General features: G+C 35.2%; 3 long non-coding RNA genes across 4 annotated transcripts; all 3 read right to left on the bottom strand.

Moving 5' to 3' along the window:
• Window positions 1–5,439: 5,439 nt before the first annotated feature.
• Window positions 5,440–6,950, bottom strand: LOC124162912. Of its 2 annotated transcripts, XR_006865706.1 has the most exons (4): window positions 6,194–6,259; window positions 6,023–6,071; window positions 5,755–5,897; window positions 5,440–5,456 (listed from the first exon to the last, which is right to left on the bottom strand). It is a non-coding gene; the product is annotated as an uncharacterized LOC124162912 (long non-coding RNA). The 2 variants fall into 2 exon arrangements; XR_006865707.1 differs by lacking the exons at window positions 6,023–6,071; window positions 6,194–6,259 and adding an exon at window positions 6,913–6,950.
• A 944-nt stretch (window positions 6,951–7,894) lies between these two features.
• LOC124162251 lies at window positions 7,895–8,567 on the bottom strand. Its single transcript, XR_006865518.1, has 3 exons — window positions 8,518–8,567; window positions 8,245–8,390; window positions 7,895–7,939 (listed from the first exon to the last, which is right to left on the bottom strand). It is a non-coding gene; the product is annotated as an uncharacterized LOC124162251 (long non-coding RNA).
• A 474-nt stretch (window positions 8,568–9,041) lies between these two features.
• Window positions 9,042–10,070, bottom strand: LOC124161999. The gene is made up of 4 exons (XR_006865461.1): window positions 9,879–10,070; window positions 9,518–9,574; window positions 9,381–9,429; window positions 9,042–9,133 (listed from the first exon to the last, which is right to left on the bottom strand). It is a non-coding gene; the product is annotated as an uncharacterized LOC124161999 (long non-coding RNA).
• Between the last annotated feature and the right edge of the window lie 12,648 nt (window positions 10,071–22,718).

The following is a 22,718-nucleotide window of genomic DNA, read 5'->3' as shown; positions in this document are numbered from 1 at the left end:
GAAAGCATCAAATCCAATTTCATACCTTACAGTGGTCTATTTGCTAATTGCACTTTGTTGACTTAGATTTGCGACATAAACATTGGGAGGGTAATCTAGGGACTCATTTTGCGTTGCTGCAAGGATGCGTTTTGCGACCAATCCGAGATTTTTTTAATTGCTGGATATGAATATCGACGTAAAGGAGTACCCGCTGATGATATATTGGAGAGAGACTCCGGTTCCTTCGGCTACATCTGAGCTTAGCGCTGTGGAAATTAAAAATCTATCGATGAACGTTCAAATTTGAATTTAAATATTCCTTTTATTAAACATGCGGACGAGAGATTCGGGAAAGAATTTACCAAAACTTTGTTGACAGCAGCGAAAGACGAGGAATGACACTGGCATAAGAAATACAGACTGGAAAACAGGTAATTGAGTAATTCTTCCGTGATTGTTCCTTACCGGACGATGCTAAAACATCAAATATTAGTAAGACTAACGAAGAAAGACGCACTTGGTGTGAATTTTGGTGCATTTGGAGCGTGGGAGAAGCGAGCGGGGAGAGGACGCCGGCGACCTTCACCCAAAATCCATTTAGTCACAGCTGTAACAATACCGGAATAGAAGTGCATAACCTAAGTTCCCACACCTTACACATTCATAATGGAAGAGAAGCGCGTCAATATAGTTCGCACACTTTCATAGCCACTCGAGAGGCGTCTTCATAGACCGTAGTCTCCTTTCCTGCGTGCACAGATCTAAAAATATTTCATCGCTTCTCTAAAAATTGGTAACATCGATTTGTTTAACGCCGACGAGGCGCCAAATAAGGGACAAGTCGTCTCACTACGCATCGTTTTTTACCTTCTACCATCTTCTGATTTATATTATCAAAGATGGTCGCCCTCTTAGCAGCACACGCGGGATGAATTTTGCTACATTCGAGGCGTGGGAGGGGAAGAAGCGAGCGGGGAGGGGACGGGATCGACTTGCTGCTCTTGTATCCGCGAAGCTGCGTGGGAGTTGGAATATTTTCTTCGCGGGCGCGGACTCAAATTAGGTATTTTGTGGCTAAACGGTGGCAGATACGTCAAAATGCACGAAACTTTTGTCCTATGAGGGCAGTAACTCGTCAAAATCTATAGAGAATGACCAAAAAAGTTTATATTTTTCGAATTTTTACCTTCCCCCCCTAAATTGCATTTGAGCGAGGGTCAGGGGTTCACGTAGAGGTCTCAAATTTTTCAGGCCTTATTTTTGATCGGTCTCACAACTTTTTTTCATTGGGCCAGATGGATGTGAAAATAATCGATTTTTGCGATCCGCCCTACTGGACATGTTGGGTTAGAAGAGGCAGGGAGCCGGAAAGGGATGTTGAAAACAGTGTTAAAGGGTAGAATGTTGGGTAAAAAAAGGAAGGAAGAGAATAGGATTATTAGATAGAATGAAATGAAGAAGACCTTATTGTGAAATGAAGAGGGAAATCCAGGATGTAAGGAGAGGCTGTCAGAAAAAAAATTTAATACCCCATGGAAGCCTACCTTAATCAGTAGAAAACTTAAATAAATAAATAAATATATTATTGTGTTGCTATTTTATTCATCATTTAAACTCCTTTTAGGAGAAATTGCCCCATTATTTTTGTTTATAAGGATTTGATAAAAACTCGCATGCTCGCAAAACTCTCTCTCATAATGGATTTGATAAAAACTCGCATCTATTTTTTTGTCAATCCTTTATTCCTGTCATATGTTAACTTGCTGACTTTGGCTCTTTGCTGAATTTCCAAAAGTTACCAAAAACATAAAGTTGGTTCAACAATAGTGAGAAACGTAATGACATTTGAGGGTTTATATCTTTCAGTATTCCCCATTAGAGTACCTAAGTATAAACTGATTATTTGAGGTACTGCACTGCTAGCAAAAGCTGAGGAAAACATTGAAATCCCAAACTCCACTTTCATTTCATTGTTATAAAACAAATGGAGAAAAGTTAGTATTATAAGGAATTAAAAACTGATTATATTCTAATTGTTGCTATGCATCGAATAATTAAACCAACCCCTTTGGGGATGGACAAAAGATTTATTGGCCAACACTTACAACAGCGAGTTCCCAATTCATACTAACAAGCAAGATGGAAACAGCAGAAACCAAACACTGATGTAATGTCATTGAAAAGATGGCCATCAAATAAAACAAACTTCTACAAGCAAAAAGAGAGTGGATACATTCTGACACCTCTTTTTCCTTTAAGTGCTAGATTCTGGCACATTAATATTTAAAGTGATATATATGTGCACCATATAAACAAAATCATCACCACTAGTGGGGAGGAACTTCATTCACGTAGACTTATATTTGATTAATGCAAATAAAAATTTCATCTAATAAATTTCAAATCTGCCATTTCCAAAATTCATAGCCCAAGTGGGGTTCTAGTTTTCAGTGTCTTAAGTAAGCTGCTGCATTTGAATATTTTTCTTTCCTCCTCCTTCTGTTTCAGTCACCACTGGCACCGATTGTTGCTCGTTAGCCAATGGAAGTTCAGAGCTGTGCGATGTCACCTCCATTCAAAGTTCACTGGATCTTCAGAATACAGTTCCTCTTCCAATTCCAAATGTGCCTGCCAAGAAGATAAATATTCACCAATTCAGAACATCATCATCCTTTTTGTTCACGCATTTCTTTTAATTTTGAATAAAATACGTAGTTTTTTTGCCATTCCCCAAAGGACCTGTAATATACATGATTTCTCTGTAAGGTGACATACATTTTGCATGACTGCCATGAGTTAGTCACCTTTTATGCTCTCCAGTTTTATTTCAAGTCTTGTGGTGTATTCTGTACGTGAAGACGAGATAAAACTAGGGAAAAATAGAATTACTTTCAATTTTGAAATAAAATAGAAAGCAAAACATAAGTGGGCTTTGTCACAGCACAGCAATTAGAATGGGATGGAAACTGAAAAATGTATATTGTGAATAAATACTAAAAGTTGGCAAAGACTTGTACCTAAGAAAAACAGTCTTTAATTAATGGTGGAATATATTGAACTCATTGTTGAAATTATTTGATAAATATTTTGTTTGCACCATAAATTTTGCTGACTTGCGACATCGCCATATTGGTACATAATGTTTGTGTCCGGTGATCAGATAAGTGTCCAATTTCTTAAGAGCTAATGAAATTCAATTTTGAATTGATTAAGAAGCAATAATAGAAAATGGAAATAATTAATTAATAGTGAATGTTGTATTTACAAAATTAGGTGTAGTAGGAGCACTGCAGTGTGTTGCAGAGGTGCAGAACAGGCTAATCTGGTGACAGCTTCTCCTCTCAAATTTAAGAGAAAGCTAGAAGTTTGAGGGACTGGGATTCAGATTTCCTCACTGCAATAAACTTAATGTTAAACAATGAAGCGGGTGAATTCATTCCGAAAATTCTGCGTATCTCTCGAAAAGACTTAAAATTGGGTGCTCTGGAGCAAATATCAATATTTTGTGAAAGAAAGTGCAATGTTCATTCAACCATGAATACTATGAATTTCTACCAGATGCAGCCTGATGATTGACTGCCAAGCATTCTTGTTTTTTTTTCTTGACTTCTCTCGGAATCAGTGAAGGTGTGGCTAATGGAATACATACCCACACACATGTAAATATACTGAAAATATTTACTTACCATGGTAAATCATTTCCATTAAATTAATTATGAACAAATCTACAATAGATGACCATTTCTATTTCCAACAGAGTTCGACAGAAATGATTTAGGAGGATAACCATTCATTTCTTATATGCATATATATCCCCAAAATCCATTCTATTGCCTTGTAGATTGAAGTATCAGTGAGGCCAAAATTATTATCCTCTCGCAATGCTTTTTTACGTGTTAATCATTTTTATTTATTTTATGCATGTAAGTATCAATAAATACTCATTCCTGTTTGTAAATGGTTTGTTGCATTTTTTCTCAACTTGATTACATAAATATTTTGGCTGTTTTTCTCTCTCCTTAAAATTCTCATGGTCCTCATGCCATCACATGTATTGCAAAATAGTATATAGCCCAGCTGACCAAAATAAAGAAAAGAGTGTGCTTCTGGGGCACCAATTTTCTTTTCAGTCTCTGTTTTCCTGGATGTTTAAGTCTATTAGTATCATCTTTAAGGGGCATGTAATGCAAAGGAAAGCCAATCCAAGATTAAATACATATGCCGAGTTTCCAAAAAAAGAAAAATCTCTGAAGCTATGCATTCTCTAGCATTTTTTAATATGTAGTTCAAATAGAAGTACTGCATGTGCATTATGTATTTGCGTATGCTGATTATCAAATTATTATAAAACTTAGTATTTATTACTTTGAAAATTTTAATTATGTATTTCGATAATTAAAAAATGAAGAAAAAATAGCTTCGAAGAAAAATGTAATACACCTATTTATTTTTCTTCTATGCAATGTATCACCTGCAATGGTTTGACTGATAAATGTGCTAATATGGCACTAAATAATAGAAACTGTAGCCATACAGAATGTTGGATTTAGAGTTTTGAATAACCAATATATCTCTAAAGCATTGATTCAATTTCATTATTATTTGATTAAAATCAAAGCTTTAAATGTGAACCACAAGACTTGTAGCATGTATTTTTTTCATGAAACCTATACATATTTGCCGAATGAGGTAGGTGATAAAACGTTTTATTAAAAAATCTTAATACCTTATTGAAAAATATCTATATGCTCTAAGAAAATTTCAGATTTTGAACGGATTGCAGTTGATTATGTTGAATTGAACACAAGAGACAAATCTGCTTAATCTTTAGAGTCCGAAAAAGAATCGCTATATTTTTTTAGAGGAATTAGGTGGGCGAAATGGAAAATACTTCCATTAATTTGGTCGTGAGTTATGGGGTTCCAACGATTGCTCGAAATTGGTGTAGAGCGATGACGGTGTAAAAATTAATCAGGGTCATTCTTTATATTTTACATATAATGACAATGTAGCATCTAGGATAAAGGGAAAACTATATTGGATTTTGTAGTTTACCCTAGAGATTACAGAAATTAATGCTATCGACCCACCGTTGTAATCATGTTGTAATTTTAAATGCCAAATACGACTGCATTCTATCCATTATCTTCATACAATAGTCCATAAAATATCATTGTAAAAATAATCATTATGTCGTACGGAGAGGCAGAGGAATGCAATACACTTGTGAAAATACGACTAACTTGCTATAGTGTGATAGGGGAAGGGACAACTACAACTCCGAGCTTTTTAAACATTATTAATCGGCAAACAATTGTTTGTAAAATATCTGCGGACCTTATAATTCGTTATGCAATAGAATTTCAACGAATTGGATAAAATTGAAATTGTAACTAATCGTAAGAGACCTGTAAATTCCGGGCATGATGAATAAAATGTGCTGGAACTGTTCTTAGGACAGGATCGAAGAGGCACTGTGAAGAGTCAAAAATTAGTTTAGATTTTAGTTATTGAATAAATTTTGCCTTCTAGTTTTTCACTAACAAAAACATTTAAAACAGAGTGCTTATGCTTCTTGCCGGATTTATAAAAGTAATCGTGACTGTATGCTCTATGCCATTCAAATGATTTCAATGTGCGGGATTGAGGATGTCAACATTTTTTTCTGATCAAAATGTATAACGTTTTAATGTACGTTCAGCATCGTAACAGTTAATCTTTCGAGTAACACCGTGTGCAAGTTAAATTTTGAGTGCCAAGATAGGTACTTACTCGTTGGAAAATGATTAGGTGACAGAGTAGAAGAGATCGTATCTGCTGGGTCTTCGTCTGTTTCATTTTCTCCACGGCAGCAGAAACAAAACGCCGAACCCAACCTAGACATAAGTACCCGCAAAGTCGATCTTTTCGGTGTACTGTAAATAAAACATGATCAAAATAAATTTTTCGTTTCGCTTCTAAATTAGACGAAGTTTGCAGAATATAAAATTTTGTACAGAATGATATGTTGCGCTAACAAGAAAAAAAATCATGTGCTTACTTTTTCTTGACATATGTTGGCACTTCTTTCGGTTGTTCATTATTTTCATCTGGAATCAAAATAAAACCTTCCTGAATTTAAATAATTATGAAATCCATATGACTTTGCTACAAAAATATTTCTATTATTTTAACTCAATCAAAATTCAAATCAAAATTAATCGTAAGTTACCTTTCATTGCCGGACATGATGAATAAAATTGTCTCGGAGTGCTGTTGATGCAGGACCGGAATTGCACTGCGAATGAAAATTGCATCAAAAATTAGTTTAAATGTTAGTCTTCGAATGAAAGCATGTTGCCTTCTAATCGTTCAATTACAAAAATAATTAATATGGAATGCAAATTCTTCTTGACCGCTTAAAATAAGTATTCGTGACTCTATGCTATATGCCATTCAAATTATTTGAGTGTGCGGGATTTAACGTCCCAGCTAGCACAGGGCGAACCGTCTCCCCCGAATCCATAGGGACTGTCTACAAAAACCAAAGAGACCGTCACGTGTTAATATTTTTTCCGAAAAAAAAAAGAATAACGTTTTAAAATACGTTCAGCAGCGTAACAGGAATTCTTTTGAGTATCACCGTATACAAGGGAAATTTTGAGTGCCAAGATAGGTACTTACACGTTGGGAAATTATGTATAGATAGACTTGATGAGATAGTAACTGCTTTGGCTTCTTCGTGTGTTTCTTTATCTCCACGGCGGAATGAACAAAACGCCGGACCCAACGCAGATGTCAGTCCCCGCAAAGTTGATCTTTTCGGTGTACTGTAAGTCAAAAATGATCAAAATAAAGTATATTTAAAATTAAAACTAAATTTAAAGTTAAATTTAAAATTTTGTACAAAATAATATGATACGCTAACGTGAAAAAAATTCACGTGCTTACTTTTTCTTGACATATGTTGGCACTTCTTTCGGTTGTTCTTTTTTTTCATCTGGAATCAAAATAAAACCTCCATGAATTTGAATTATTATGAAATTTATATGACTTAGCTAAAAAAAATAGTTCTATAATATTTACTCACTCCAAATTAAAATCCAAATTAATATTAGTTACCTGCAAGTTCCGGACATGATGAATAACATTTTCTCGGAGTGTCAATGAGACATGACCGTAGTGGTACTGTGAACGGAAATGCATAAAAATTAGTTTAAATATTAGTCATCAATTTTATGATGCCTTTTAATCTTACAGCTACATAAATAATTCAAATGAAATGCAAATTCTTCTTGCCCGATTTATAAAAGTAATCGTGACACTATGCTAGATGCCATTCAAATTCTTTCAATGTGAGGGATTGAGAGTGTCAATATTTTTATCCGATCAAAAAGTATAACGTTTTAAAATACGTTCAGAAGCGTGTTAGGCATTCTTTCGAGTAACACTGTGTGCAAGGTAAATTTTGAGTGCAAAGATAGGTACTTACAAGTAGGGAAATTATGTAGAGAGACAGTTGATGAGGTAGTATTTCCAGGGTTTTCTTCGTGTGTTTCTTTATCCCCACGGCGGAAGGAACAAAACGCTGGACCCAAACCGGATGTCGGTCCCCTCAGTGTTGATCTTTTCGGTGCACTGTAATAAAAGATGATAGAAATTGAGTTTTTGTTTCGCTTCTAAATTAATAGAAGTGTGCAGAATTTTAAAATTACGCTAACATGAAAGAAATTCATGTGCTTACTCTATCTTGACATATCTTGGCACTTCTTTCGGTTGTTCATTTCTTTCATCTGGAATCAAGATAAAACCTCCATGAGTTTAAATCATTATGAAATACCTATAGCTTTTCTAAAAAAAATCTATAATTTTAACTCACTCCAAATTTAAATGCAAATTAATCATAATTTACCTGTAATTGCCGGACATGATGAATAACATTGTCTCGGAGTGTTGTTGAGACATGACCGGAGTGGCACTGTGAATGGAAATGCATTAAATTTTAGTTTAAATGTTAATCATCAATTTTATGATGCCTCCTAGTCGTTCAGTTACGTAAATAATTTAAATGGAATGTAAATTCTTCTTCCCCGATTTATAAAAGTAATCGTGACTCTATGCTATATGCCATTCAAATTATTTGAATGTGCGGGATTGAGCGTGTCAATATTTTTATCCGATCAAAAAGTATAACTTTTTAAAATACGTTCAGAAGCGTGTCAGGTATTCTTTCGAGTATCATCGTGTGCAAGGTAAATTTTGAGGGCAAAGATAGATACTTACAATTTGGGAAATTATTTAGAGAGAGACTTGATGAGGTAGTAACTGCTTTGGCTTCTTTCTGTGTTTCTTTATCTCCACGGTGGAAGGAACAAAACGCCGGACCCAACCCATGTGTCTGTCCCCTAAACGTTGATCTTTTCGGTGCACTGTAAATCAAACATGATCAAAATAGTGTTTTAGTTTTGCTTCTAAATTAAAAGAAGTTTGCAGGATTTAATATTTTTACAGAATAAAATGTTAACGCTAATATGAAATCAATATTTATGTGCTTACTTTTTCTTCACATTTCCTGGCACTTCTTTCAGTTGTTCGGTTGTTTCATCTGGAATCAAGATAAAACCTCCGTGATTATAAATTATTTTGAAATCCATATGGCTGTGCTAAAAAATATTTCTATAATTTTTACTCACTCCAAATTTAAATCAAAATAATCATAAGTTACCAGTAAGTTCCGGACATGATGAATAAATTTTTCTCGCAATGTTGTTGAGACAGGACCGCATTGCCACTGTGAAATGAAATGCATCCAATATTATTTTAAATATTAGTCATCGCGTTTATATGGCTTCTAATAATTTCATGATGCTAAAACATTTCTTTCGCGATGAATAAATGAGATGAGTTATTTAATACGGCTTACTTATATATATCACATTTTTGACTTTTTTAAATGTTTTACGTAATGAAACATTTATTATTTCAAGCAATACCGCATATTAGGATAATAGGATGTAAATTAATTCTTTTGGGAAATTGATGCTGGGACAGAGGGAATGTGGTCGTACCTGCCACGTTTTCTTCGTTTGTTTCATTTTCTCCTCTTTGGAGGAAACAAAACCCCGAATTCAACCAAGATGTCAGCCTCCTCGAAGGTGATGTTTTCGCTTGTCTGTTAAATATAACACGAGAAAAATTGCTGATTATCTCTGATGATATCTGTTAGCCGATATTGCATTGATTTAAATTCTTTAAAGTAAAGACTTGATTGCGTAGACTCGCTTTCAAACAGTTTATTTTTCTAATTTTATTCGCCTCCATAATGAAAGGCTTGTTGAATTTAATTCAATTATTTCTCTTTGTTAAATTTTAAATGTTAAATTTTGATTTTACGTCAGAGTATAGAATTTTTCGCTTACTCTCCAATGATATTTCGTCGCACTTCTTCTGGTAGTTCCCTCCTTCCACCTGGAAAAAGGTAATGATTTATATGAGTTACTGACATTTTTTCCGGTGGTGTGGGTAAAAAAAAAAGGTTTCCGTGAGTTTAACTTACGCCAAACGTTGACTTGGTATCGAAGTGCACCAATTTCTCCCAAGTCGTCGACGGAAACTGGAAGTGAAATGAAATAATGACGTTTATTTTTAGATTGTATTTCAATTTATAAAGTATATTTAATTTGAAAACCGAGTAAAATTGATATCTTTAATTATTATTTTCATTTGAATTTGATATTTTTAGACCAAAGTCCCTTGTGCTCAAACAACATATGACTATATACATATTTTTCTTATTTACTAATATCTAGTGACCAAAGTAATAAACAAAAAATCGTAGAATCACCAATTTCACTCTATTAATGTGTCAGAAAGGTCCTCAGCTTCATTTTCCCAGTGTGAAATAATGTTTTACTCACGCCAAATCTTTTCCATCGTGAATAGCTGAAGATATCCAAGTATCTGGTACAGCTTTCAGCGATTTTATATCTCTTTCCGTGGTTCTTTCTCGAACACTAAGCGTTGTAGATGAAATTCTTCGAGCGTATCACTCGGTTGCTTTAATTATCCCGAAAATTCACTCAAATTCTTTAGAAAATCCCAAGTGCTGTTTGCTAGCGCATGAATTCTCAGAGCTTCTTCTGAACGTTTTGTACCATGACAACCACAACAATTGGTCCCTGCGAATTTATGAATGCACGAGCGCTCAGGGATTGCTTCCCCATCGATATGATTTTAATCGCATTATTCATTGTCTTTAACCTAAGTGAATCAAATAAAGTATTTTTATATATTTCCGGAAGTATTTAGAAAATTATTTTACCAAAAAACTAACCACATAAATTTTATTCCCTGTATTTCTGTTTTCTAATTTGCTCTGAATTGGACGTGTTGCCACTGATTGCTTTTTTTACTTAAATGCGGTTTTCATTACTTTGCCTTAACACAGAATTTTTATTATATTTTATTTGTGTACTCCTTACATATTTAATTTCCCACTCATCGCCGCAATTCATTCCTCTTGGAAGTGATGTTATTTTTTGGTTTTGATGTGAAAGCATTGGTCATGTAATTACGTTAATTTTTTATGTATTAATTTAATGGCTTTTATTTTTATATTATTGTAGTGCAATCCCAGTTTTGTTTTTCTTTTATTAGGCTCTGTATTTTTATTTTATTTAGATTTTGATATTTTAAGAAGCACACATACATTTTTGTCCACCAAATTCGAATGTTAGGTTTTTAAACGTTGCGCGTTTAGGAATTTGTATTTGAAATGAATATTTACCCGAATATACTAGAATAAATGTATAATGTGATATTTAATGGGCGAGTAATACGTCACATTTGGGGTGGGGGAATATTTTTTTTTTAAATTCAATGTAACTTACGTTCAGGGGGTGGATAGATTTAAAGTTTAGGGAAGCATGTTGTTCATTTCGTTTTTTATGAGGTTTATTTTGCAACAGGGATATATTTCCTAGGGGTTTCTGATAGTTGAAATTTTTGTTATTAATGCTTGTCTACAAATTTTCTATGCAAGGAAATCCTGGTGTAGAAAACACTATCTGCAATAAGTCTTTTGTTTCTGATTTGATTGATTTTCACCATATGAAACGAACCGCGGGATTTTCGTTAATTTTGCCTTTTAAAGCTTCCTTTAATACAGCATTAGGCTAGTTAGCATATGTATACAACTCTCTAGAGGTTCATAACCTTGGTTATTTACTTGCTAAAATTAGGTGATAATTATGAATTAAGACAATCGTGACAAAATCAGAATCAATCCAAAGTGTGTAGATGTTTTTATTAATGCTTGTCTACAAATTTTCTATGCAAGGAAATCCTGTTGTAGAAAACACTATCTGCAATAAGTGTTTTTTTTTCTGATGTGATTGATTTTCATTATATGAAACGAACCGTGGGATTTTCGTTAATTTTGCCATATAAAGCTTCTTTAATACAGCATTAGGCTAGTTAGCATATGTATACAGCTCTCTAGAGGTTCATAACCTTGGTTATTTACTTGCTAAAATTAGGTGATAATTATGAATTAAGACAATCGTGACAAAATCATAATCAATCCAAAGTGTGTAGATGTTGGAATAATTTTTTTCCTCCTTGCCATAGACGCACATTCAAGAGTATTATCGACTTAAAGAACAAAATTGACTAAGAAATGTATAAATATACTGCACACTTATGCAGACCGTTGAGAGTTCATTCGGACATTGGCTGAACTTGAGAGAAAATATTTTAGAGATTATCTTTAGTCAGGAGTTTTAAATATGAGTTTTGCGTAGTCAAAGAATGTTTTTTTCCTATAAGCGTGATCCTACTGAATGTGCTAAATATCTACCTAGCGTGTCGAAAGCAGTAAAAAGTGAAAAATATAACTGAGAGGTATCCTATGAAAAATACCCCAGTCCTCCCGTTAACTCAGCATCTTGATTAAGTCTTAATGCATGTTCATGTCTGCCTATTTTGAGTTTCAGCTTCTCAACTCATCGTACCATGCTTTCGTGTAAGTGGTTTCACAACCTCTCGGAAATAAGATCGATACATTTGCGATAATTATTTCTTCGGATTTGATTTTCTAATTCTTGCGGTGCCTTGTGTAGATACATTTTTTGTCGCCATGTATATAATTAACGCAGGAAAGGAATTTATAGACTCCCTGGAAGTATTGCGTGTTGTGAAATAACTTTCTGTGTCCACGTCGTGTGGTTGAATAGGTTCATAGCTAAGAGATGGAGTGCATTAATAGTCGATTACCAAGAATTAGGAATTATTTAATAGATGAAGAAGAGATATAATTTTGCTATTATTTCTTCGCAACAAAATGGCAAGAAGTTTTCTTTTCAATTTGGTAAAAAACGTTCACAACACAATGTGAGGCGAAAATTGATGGCACTTCTTTTTATTGTTAACAACTGATTTGAATTTTTGTCATAGTAAGGTAGCCACGTGTAGATAGTAAAATAAGAATTACGGCTAATTCTGCATCGAAGTATCATAAAAAAGTAAATGAAAAAAAAATAAAATTAAAATATACCAGTAATAGGAAGTGGTATTTAATCAATTTTATTCATATTTTACGTATTAAGCAAAGGTTTAGATTTCAAATTCGCCATAAATCATAGCTCTACTAAATGGCAGGGAAATATAAGGAATGGTGTGATTCGAAGCATTTTTTTCTGCTACAAGTATCGCAAATCATATTGATCATATGAAAGTGCAAAAAAAAGCAAGCGAAGGGTGATGTGGAGCGTAATATTGTATTGTGAAAGCGAGTATTTGAAAATGAATGAGAGGATGTTCCAGGCGTTTTCGCGGTATGTTGGCGTTGAATGGAGACGTGCCTAGGCGATTATGTGGTAGTATGTAGCCTTCCGACTATTCGCCGGCTCCTCATTATAGTAACGAAAGCGCTATGCTTGCGAATGCGCGATTCAAAATTAATACTTTTCGCTTTTATTATTGTGAAAAAGTTTGGCCACGAAAGTGACATCCATCGACAGCTAAAAAGTAAACTTTGGGTGCTCGAAATGTGGACAGTTCAATCCTTATATTATTTAGCTAATTCTTTTGTTGGCTTCTTTTGCTGACAGTTGCTCCATTTAATGTAACTAACGTGATTTGTCGTAATCAACCTACAAGTCAAGGAAGTGAAACGATAACGTGCCTACGTATCATTTTTAATCATCATTCAGAAGGAATTGGGAGCATTGCGTAATTTTATCGTCGGAATAGCATTAATAATCCAGCGGCATTCCAAAAATTCCCTATGTATTGACATCTACCGCATTGGGAGCATATAAAAATGCAAATTTTCTATTGTAAATTTCATATATTCTAGCACGGAAAGCCTATTTTTTGTGGCCATCAGTCGATAATACCTATACATTTAAGCGATCTCATTTTGAGAATACCACGAGAAATACTTATACTTCTTGTCTCTCACCAGCCTTATTATGCTCTTGATATGGTATTTTAGCCTTGAGGTCTGTTATTGGACTACTAGTTTTGCTACATCTTTCATTATTATGGTTTCGAAATGGATCGCCACAGCCTCTGCCTCTTCATCCGTCCTTTATATCTTTACTTAGCATTTATTTATTGATTATTTAACCCTAAGTGAATCTCTCTGTAAGCAACGCAACCCTCTTAGTGTTTGCCGATTATCGCCGTCTAGTTTGTCCCGGAACGTGTCTATAAAGAACTTGACCTCCTAACCATCGTAATGAGTTCTTTCCTCCAGTATTTTTACAGTAAAGAAAGCAGAATGATGACTATTGATACGAATATGATAGAAGAATGTAAAGTAATTTCCTTGCTTTTTCGTATTCGTTTAATCGTTTATAATTCGTAAAAACGTCAAATATATATGAAATAATGGTACTGTTATTGATTTATTTCAAATTTTTCTTCTGCTAACCCTTAAGTAGTCGTTTACTATGTGTACCAGCGAATACGTTTTCCTTTTAAAGCTTGAATTCGCTTGTATGTTAAAGGAGATGGCGACGGCAACGCTGGGATGCAAGAGATGAAAGGGGTATTTGTCTGATGACTATGAAAAAACATTAAGTACGGAAATAAGATTTGGAAAACATTATGATAAACTTGTCTGATTGGCGAGGTTTTTGAATATGTGGACGTCGAACACGATCGAAGGATACCTCATAATATGATTAATGTTTATAGTGTAAATGTAAACTCGCGTAAAACTATTTCCTTTACTCATACCACATATCATCATGTCATAAGAACTTGTATTCGCCATAAATTAATTTCAGACAATTTATTCTCCTATATTTCACAACTCCCACTTTGGTGATCGATCATTTATCCTCTCACTCAATGCTAAAAGTTGAAAGCGATAATTGTAGATTTTATAAAGATCCCTATTTTTCAATTAAACTGTTACTGCTGTTCGGTTTGTCCAAACTCGTCTCGTGCTTTTCAGCGTAAAACTTCGGAAGACTTTTGAAATAAATATCGGGGGGAAAAGTTACAGTAGGAATATTTCCTGTCACCATCTTTGCCGTTTTATAGATTTTTATTGAAAAATAATGTGAAATATGTATAGGCGACTTCGATGAGGACCAAAGCAAAAAAAGTACATTATAATTAGCTGATACGACTATTTTAACTACGGTTTCCTTGTGTACTACCAGATTATATCGTTTAATTTCCTTTGAAATTCATAGCCTGGGTTGTTTCTCAGTGAAACAGCGAATTGTATTAGGTCTGTTGCTGAGTGATTGTATCAAAATTTGGGAGGTACCCTGTCAATAATATTATTTCACTCACTATTCGGGAGGGAGGCCTCCCGCTCGGAGTGTCTAAGAGACGGGCCAGCGAGGTTGATTCTGTCGAGGAAAGGGTACCGGATTAGCGACCCTTCGGATGGTGTACCACGCCCATTTTGGGAGTAGCTGCTCCATGGCCTCACGAAACGCGTCTTAACCAAAAGCCATTTAAAAAGCCCGCTTATCGGTGGAATTTACCAAATACTTACTTGAAGATGTGAAATTTTTTAAATTTAGTTTTTTTTTTTTTTTAAATCTCAAACCACCGGATACAGCTCTTATTGGCCATTTTACACCGGGGTGTTCAACCAATATAACAAGTAAACGTACACAAACGACCATGCCCTGGACCGGGGAAACCTACCCAGGCGTGACTCGAACCCGCGACCTCTTGTTTGGCAGGCGAGAACATTACCCCGCCGCCACCGAGGCCGGCAACTTTTTGCACATTTTTTGTCTCCATTGAGCTTATCCTGTTCTCATATTCTCTTTCGTCTCTTGTCTCAACTTTTCAGCTATGAACACACGTTCCATAACGTAGATGTTCATGGTTTTGAGTATACCATCAGCCTTTCTGGCAAATTTACACAGAAAAATGAACCAGAGGTATATTGGGGCTAAGGGTCATTTCGCGGCGTTCATGGGCAGGGAGGGTCTTACTAGAAGATCGCTATGTAGCGGTTTTGAAGAAAAGGCTAGTGAAGAATCCTCTCTGGGGTTTAGAGCTTTTTGGTACAGAAACATGGACACTAAGGAAAGAGAACGAGAGAAGCCTGGAGGCATTCGAGACGTGGGTCTGGAGAAGGTGAAGTGGACGGAGAGGGGAAATGCTGTTGGGTGAGACGAGGCAGGGAGCCGGAAGGGGATGTTGAAATCAGTGTTAAAGGGTAGAATGTTGGGTAAAAAAGGAAAAGGAAGGAAGAGAAAAGGATTTTAGATAGAATGAAATGGAGAAGACCTAATTGCGAATTGAAGAGGGAAATCCAGGATGTAAGGAGAGGCTGCCAGAAAAAAAATTTAATACTCCATGAAAGCCTACTTTAATCAGTTGAATACTTAAATAAATAAATATATCATTGTGTTGCTATTTTATTCATCATTTAAACTTCTTTTAGGAGAAATTGCTCCATTATTTTTCTTTATAAGGATTTGATAAAAGCTCGCAAGCTGTTTTTTTTCAATCCTTTATTCCTGTCTTATGTAAAGTTGCTGACGTAGGCTCTTTGCTGAATTTCCAAAAGTTAGTAAAAACATAAATGTTGGTTCAACAATGGCGAGTAAAGTAATGAAATTTGAGGAGTATAATCTTTCAGTATTCCCCATTAGAGTACCTAAGTATAAACTGATTACTTGAAATACTGCACAGCTAGCAAAAGCTGAGGAAAACAGTGAAATCCAAACTCCACGTTTATTTCATTGTTATGAAACAAATGGAGAAAAGTTAGTTTATATGGAATTCAAAAAACTGATTTTATACTAATTGTTGCTAACCTTCGAATAATTAAACCAACCCATTTGTGGATGGACAAAAGATTTATTGGCCAACACTTACAAAAGCGAGTTACCAATTCATACTAACAAACAAGATGGAAACAGCAGAAACCAAACACTGATGTAATGTCATTGAAAAGATGGCCATCAAATAAAACAAACTTCTACAAGCAAAAAGACAGTGGATACTTTTTCCTTCAAGCCTCTCTTTACCTCTTTTTCCTTCAAGTGCTATGTTCAGGTACATTAATATATCAAATTTTATATATACACCATAAAAACAATATCATTACTACTAGTGGAGGAACTTCATTTTCGTAGACTTATAATTGATTAATGCAAATAAAAATTTCAACTAATAAATTTCAAATCTGCCATTTCAAAAATTCATAGCCCAAGTAGAATTCTAGTTTTCAGTGTCTTAAGTAAGCTGCTGCATTTGAATATTTTTCTTTCCTTCTCCTTCTGTTTCAGTCACCACTGGCACCAATTGTTGTTTCTTAGCCAATGGAAGTTCAGAGCTGTGCAATATCACCTCCATTCAAAGTTCACTGGATCTTCAGAATACAGTTCCTCTGTCAATTCCAAATGTACCTGCCAAGAAGATAAATTTTCACCATTTCAGAACATCATCATCCTTATTATTTACGCATTTTTGTAATTTTTAATATAATACATCACCAATTTTACCATCCCCCAAGGGACCTAGAATGTACATGATTTCTCTGTAAGGTGACACATATTTTGCAAGACTGCCATGAGTTAGTCACCTTTTATGCACTCCAGTTTTATTTCAAGTCCTGTGGTGTATTCTGTACATGAAGTGGAGATAAAACTAGGGAAAAATAGAATTACTTTCAATTTTGAAATAAACTAGAAAGCAAAATATAATTAGGCTAAGCTGGATTTTATGTCACAGCCAGGCAATTAGAATGGGATGGAAACTGAAAAATGTATATTGTGAATAAATACTAAAATTTGGCAAGGACTGGTACCTAAAAAAAAAACAGTCTTTAATTTATGGTGGAATATATTGAACTCATTGTTGAAATTATTTGCTAAATATTTTGTTTGCGCTATACATTTTGCTGACTTGCGACATCGCCATATTGGTACATATTGTTTGTGTCCGGTGATCAGATAAGTCTCCATTTTTTTAAGAGCTAATGAAATTCAATTTTGAATTGATTAAGATGCAATAATAGAAAATGGAAATAATTAATAAATAGTGAATCTTGTATTTACAAAATTAGGTATAGTAGGTGCACTGCAGTGTGTTGCAGAGGTACAGAACAGGCTAATCTGGTGACAGCTTCTCCTCTCAAATTTAAGAGAAAGCTAGAAGTTTGAAGGACTGGGATTCAGATTTCCTCACTGCAATAAACTTATTATTAAACTATGAAGCGGGTGACTTCATTTCCAAAATTCTGCATATCTCTCGAAAAGACTTAAAATTGGGTGCTCTGGAGCAAATAACAATATTTTGTGAAAGAAAGTGCAATGTTCATTCAACCATGAATACTATGAATTTCTACCAGATGCAGCCTGATGATTGACTGCCAAGCATTCTTGTTTTCTTTTCATTACTTCTCTCGAAATCAGTGAAGGTGTGGCTAATGGAATACATACCCACACACATGTAAATATTCTGAAAATATTTACTTACCATGGTAAATCATTTCCATTAAATTTATTATGAACAAATCTACAATAGATGCCCATTTCTATTTCGAAAGGGGTTCGACAGAAATGATTTAGGAGGATAACCATTCATTTCTTATATGGATCTATCCACAAACTCCATTCACTTGACTTGTAGATTGAAGTATCAGTGAGGCCAAAATTATTATCCTCTCACAATGTTTTGTACACGTTTATCATTTTTATTTATTTTATGCATGTAAGTATCAATAAATACTCATTCCTGTTTGTAAATGGTTTGTTGTATTTTTTCTCAACTTGAGTACATAACTATTTTGGCTGTTTTTCTCTCTCCTTTAAATTCTCATTGTCCTCATGCCATCACGTGTATTGCAAAATAGTGTAAAGCCCAGCTGACCAAAATAAAGAAAATAGTGTGTTTCTGGGGCACCAATTTTCTTTTCAGTCTCTGTTTTCCTGGATGTTTAAGTCAATGAGTATCATCTCTAAGGGGCATGTAATGCAAAGGAAAGCCAATCCAAAATTAAATACATATGCCGAGTTTCCAAAAAAAGAAAAATCTCTGAAGCTATGCATTCTCTAGCATTTTTATATATATGTAGTTCAAACAGAAGTACTGCATGTGCATTATGTATTTAAGTATGCATGGTTTACTTGTAACGTAAAGTACATATTTATGTAGAACAATGAAAAAAGGATTTTTTTCTGCTTTTCAAATTATTATAAAACTAAGTATTTTTTATTTTGAAAATTTTATTTATGTATTTTGATAACTAAAAAATGGAGAAAAAATAGCTTCAAAGAAAAATATAATATACCTATTTATTTTTCTTCTATGCAATGTATCACATGCAATGGTTTGACTGATAAATGCGCTAATTTGGTACTAAATAATAGAAACAGCAGCCATACAGTACGGTGGATTTAGAGTTTTAAATAACCAATATCTCTGAAGCTTTGAATCAATTTCATTATTATTTAATTAAAATCAAAGCTCTAAATGTGAACCACAAGTTTTGTAGCATGCATTATTTTCATGAAACCAATATTTACCGAAAGAGGTAGTTGAGAAATTTTTTTTTTATAATCTTATTAAGTTATTGAAAAATATCTATATGGTCTAGGAAAATTTCAGATTTAGGATGGATTGCAGTTGATTGTGTTGAATTGAACACAAGAGACAACTCAGTTTAATATTTAGAGTCCGGGAACTTTTTTATATGTTTTGCACAGACTGCAGCATTTACCCAAAATTTTTATTGCTACTAGGATATCTTGCACTTGGACTCTTTCCCTCACTGTAAGGATCGCTAAGGGGCTTAACTCTACTAGACCAGCCCTTGTGGCAGGGGGTGCCTCCTGCACAGGGGTTCTCATCTGCAGCTCTCCACTCATATTTCTTGCCCTCTAATCTTGTAGATGTTATATAATCGGTTCATACACAATTTTTTTTTCAATTGTGATGGAGATTCATGGGATAAAAAGCCATCTTTTTCCATTTTTTGATCCATTGCCTACTTCTCGAACATAGGTAAAAGAAATTGATGACATTAGCACCTACTTGAAGTAGTTGATGATAATGCCAAGAACTCATCCTGAGTGGGTTGTCACCTCTCCTTGGCTGTGTGCAAAGGACCCATGTGGTTCCTGCCCTCATTATCATGCTCACCCTGCATATTTTATGAACCAGAACTCTAATAGTACTTACCAACAAATCATGAAAAGTGGGTGCCAACTATTTGTGTTTTTTATTTCAAAATCATGAGAGCTATGCTGAGCAAGGAAGATTCATTTTCAATCTTGACCCATCTTTCTCTTCCTCCAGCCAACTTTTCTCTACCAAAAATGAAAAAGAAGAAACTTTGTGCTTTCACATGAAATATTTGTTCACACATTTACACTTAAAAGAAATTCGTAAATGAGTGAATAAATATTTCACAATCGCCAGAACATAAAAACGCTGCATTCAATCAAAGAAGAGACACTGAGATCGATACACGAGACAAAATCTAATGGAACACTCCTAATCATGCATAACCATATGGTAATGAGTACAACCGTATTTCTATAACCGTAAACCTCCATGACATAAAATCTGAGTATAACTAACTAGCTGTATCTTTCCCAACAGAGATCTTCCCTGAAAGGTTATCAACGATAGACTATAATGTTATAACGGTCGAATTAGTTATTATATTTTTAGAATAAAATTGCTCTTTTACTCACTACATCCTCAGCTGCTGGCCCTGGAGACCCTCCTCCTTCCTCAATTCGGGAGCAAACTGCCATCCATGTGCCCTTTATGCGGTGGTCGCCCAACATGGCTGACTTCTACATATAATTGGGTACAGCCCGAGAGGGCAAGTCGGCCGGATTGAGGGATGAGGGCATCCAGGATCAGGTTACGGAGTGTGAGTTAACTTCCTTTATTATTACATCAATATACAGTTGAACAAGAATAGGATTCACATGGAAAACAAAACTTTGACCTTTGGTTAGAGCATGCAATGCTATTGTGCTGTCTACAAGCATGTTTACATTTATATTGGTCAGGTTGAGTGCATTGAGAAGATCCAGTGCCTTTTGTAGTCCTGTGAGTTTGGCGTAAGTTTCTGCCGCGTTGCTGGGTGATGATTCTGGAATGGGAAAAGATTGGTTAATATTCCACTCAGGGATCTCCCTGCCTTGGTTTGGCATGACATCTGAGTACACTTCAACACTTCCTATTGCCCATGGAAGGCCCACTACTTTGTCAACTACTCTTCAGCATTTCCAGAACTGCATCTGGAAGCATCGTATGTAGCTGTGCATGCCATCATTCTTTGAATCGGAATCAACTAGTGTTGCCGTAGCAGGCGAGGTATCAACAGTATGCCAAAATTCCTCACTGCCACAGTTTCACTTTCGGTGGATAAAGAGTCGCCTACATTTGCAGCTCAGTCATGAGGCCGAGTCGAATTCAAGAGTAAAAAAAAACGACAAGATGCACATCTTAAACATGAGTGTTCGCAACAAAACAAAGAATAAAATATGCCTGGAGTTGAGAGGAGATACAACGGCAAAAGAAGGAGAGCTGAAGCAACAAACAATCAGAACCACCTACAAGCATGATGAAGAGACAGAAGGGCCAAAAGATTCACAAAGACAATGTAATGGTAGAGGAGTGGAACTTAACAGCGACAGATGATCACCTTACTATGAATTTCTAATACTTTTCATGCAATACTACAGGGAGGACATTTGATAATTATCATGACTGTGTGATTAATGTGGATGTCCTAAGAAGGTTAGGGGAAAGGTGTTTCGAAAACCTCTAGATGAAGAAGAGACAACTTAATCAGCCACTCCATGAGACAAGATGTTCTGATTAAGAAAATCATGGAAGGATGAGTGGAAGGGAGGAGTTTCATAGGAAGACCTCAGATGAGTTATATCATAGAGTAAGTATATACTTACTCTATGGTTATATGCATAGGCGGATTTAGGGGGGGCTCAGGGGCCCCAGACACTTAAAAAATAGACAAGATTTTTAATACGGTTATCATTGCGTTTGTTTTATTTGGTTGTTATGGAGCCTCAGTCATTTCATTTAATATTAATAACTTTCATATCGAAATAAATGGGATATTTTCTACTGCAATTGTTGCAATTTTTTAAATCTCAAATACAAGAAGACCTGTCAGACCCTTGTCACCCTCTCTCCCCCCCAGAAAAAAATTCCTGGGTCCGCCCCTGGGTATATGGATCAAGTGATGATGAATAAAAAACAGATGAATTGGGTCATTCATTTTGACCCCAAGTTGCAATTTAATTTTGGTAATTGAAAGTGAAAAAATTGATGGTTTGAGGCATAACTTTGTGAAGTGATTCGTTATGACAAATGAAAAAGAAGAAACTGTGCTTTCACATTTGTCAAGGATAGGTAGGTATGTATGTGTTATCGATTTTTAAAACCTGTTGGACATCAACAAGTCCCATTTACTAACGGGGCCGGGTCGGTGAAAACTAGGATGGTCAGCATTCAATGCATCCTTAGCCCTTGCATCGCCAAAAGCCGATGAGGACGGACGCTGATGCGACCGGATTTGTGAAATGGGAGTCAAATTCTAAGGACAAGTGCCCTTAAGGATGAAATGTACTGACAATCAGGAAATTCACGCACACATTGGGCCGTCGGAGTGTTTTCTTTCAGGATTCGTTGCGAAGGTTTTCCACTCCTAAGATTCATATTTGGACGCAAAATTGTCTTACGAAGACGTGGATACTCATAGCACAGCAAAATCACAGGTGAGCCTGATTAAAAAAATTGAATGCATGGGCATCATCCATTTCGGTAATAAGTGTGTTAAAGTTTTAGAAATATACGTGTTGATGATATCGCTTTCACATCCTTCAACACATATTCCATATCCGAGGTCTTCCTTTTCCATTCTTTCCATCTGCTTGTCCCTTTGAACTTGTCTTCATCTGGCTATCATGCCTCAAATTTAGTGGATTAGTTCGTTCCTATGTGATGGCTGCTTACGGTTTTTGCTAGGTACTCCTCTCTCCAACTTTTCTAAGGACTTCCTCATTGCTCACCGAGTAATGACCGAGTACTCGGTCGGTATGTTTTCTTGTAGTGCCTCATTTCAAATGCCTTCACCCTTGATATCTCAGAAGCTGTCATTGTTCATGCCTCATTACCATAGAGAAGCATACTCCTTATCAGTGGAGCGGTGAGGGGGGGTTTGGGGGATAAAGCCCCCCACCCCCAGAGCTCAGAAAAATTTTAGTTAAATCCATTTTACTTAA

This window comes from Ischnura elegans, chromosome 7 (genome assembly GCF_921293095.1).
Source record: "Ischnura elegans chromosome 7, ioIscEleg1.1, whole genome shotgun sequence".
Taxonomy (NCBI): domain Eukaryota; kingdom Metazoa; phylum Arthropoda; class Insecta; order Odonata; family Coenagrionidae; genus Ischnura; species Ischnura elegans.
This window is presented reverse-complemented; position numbering and strand designations above follow the sequence as displayed.